The sequence below is a fragment of the Penaeus monodon genome, chromosome 37 (genome assembly GCF_015228065.2).
Source record: "Penaeus monodon isolate SGIC_2016 chromosome 37, NSTDA_Pmon_1, whole genome shotgun sequence".
Taxonomy (NCBI): Eukaryota; Metazoa; Arthropoda; class Malacostraca; order Decapoda; family Penaeidae; genus Penaeus; species Penaeus monodon.
The window spans coordinates 34,513,042-34,514,663 of record NC_051422.1 but is presented as its reverse complement, the minus strand read 5'-3'; positions in this window follow the sequence as shown (position 1 = coordinate 34,514,663).

The window sequence follows — 1,622 nt, the reverse complement described above, 5'->3', positions numbered from 1 at the left end:
TTTATTTTATATTTCCTTAATGCAGAGATTTAGGTATTGTATACATATTGCCAAAGGTTTTTTTTTACTTTACGGTTTGGTTTTAATTTTTAGATTTCCAAAAACAAACTTTCTTCTGGTGTACGTGAATTTGTTTAGTTTCAAAGTTAAATAATTCCATTTTTAAGATGAAAATTTTTTAGTTCAGTGTTAATTTTGGTTGTGCAGAACATGGAAAAAAATTTTTTTGCAGGGAAAAATTTTTAAGGGCCAAAATACCTTTGTTTTTTGTACATCGTTTTCAAAACAGAATGGGGGCAAAAAATGGGGGCTTGGGGGACTCCAGTGCAATTGTTACAAGCCCGATGCAAAATTTTTATATTTACATTATAAATGGAAACCCATTAAACCACCCTAGAAAGACCCTCTTTTCTTAATTTTAACCCCTTTTAATTAAGGTTTTGTTAGAAATAGTATCGAATTACAAATCACAAACAACGGTAATCTGATATTTCTTATTGTCTAGAGCACTATAAATATTTTTAGACAGTTCACGAATGGTTATTTTTATTGAAAATCATGCCTAAACTCTTATTGACCTGGTGGAAAAGATTATTATTTGAAAATTATTACTGAAGTTTCAAAGAGAGAGAGAGAAAAGAGAGAGGGAGGAGGGGAGAGAGGAGGGGAGAGAGAGAGAGAGAGAGAAAGGGGGGAGAGAGAGAGAGAGAAGAAGGGGAGAGAGAGAGAGAGAGAGCGACCCACAGACATGAGAGAGGAAGAAGAGAGATAGATAGATAGATGTTTGATAAAAGAGAGAAAAGGGGAGAGAGAGAGAGAGAGAGAGAGAGAGAGAGAGTAATATGAGGTAATACTTCATCTCCTTTTTAAAGATTATTACATGATTTAATTTAAGGTTGTTTGGAAATTCCCTTTTATCTAAAAAAAAAATTTCCCATTTTTGTAGAAAATGGCGTTTTTTCTTTTAAAAAGGCCCTTTTTCACAAATGATTATCCTGTTTAAATCCCGGGGTTTTTTTAAACCAAACCCTTTTTTTTTTTAAATTTTAAAATTTCCGGGGATAATCTGAAAGGGTAAGATTGCTGATGTTGGTAGAAATTTTCTTAATTGTAATAAGGGGCCTTTGCAGCTAATTTTTCCCTTTTAAATTATCTTTAAATTCATTAGAATTTGCTCTGGATTACTGTTATAAAAAGGGTTATTCTATAAAATGATTGTTTTGCATTGTTTTTCCCTTTTTAACCCTTTGGGCAATAATTGGGTTTTCCCCTTCTTTTTTTTTTGTTTTATATTGGCCATTCCTCCTTTTATACCCCAAAAACGGGGGGGGTTTTTCCCCCTTTTTTGATAATTTTTTGTATAAGCAAGGTCTGTGACGGTGTCGCCAGTCGAGCGATGTCGCCGGGGAGCCCGTGAATATGCTTTAGAGGCTCTAGTTAATAGAGGTAATCGTAGAATACCATGTATGAACGTCATTCAGACACACACATACACACACACACACTGTACGGGGATAGAACCCAATTACATTTGGGGTTGCAGGGGTATTGATACGGGATTTTGCTTTTACTCCTTTTTTTCTGAGAGTTTTACACCCCGCAGTATAAAAACCACGGAAAAT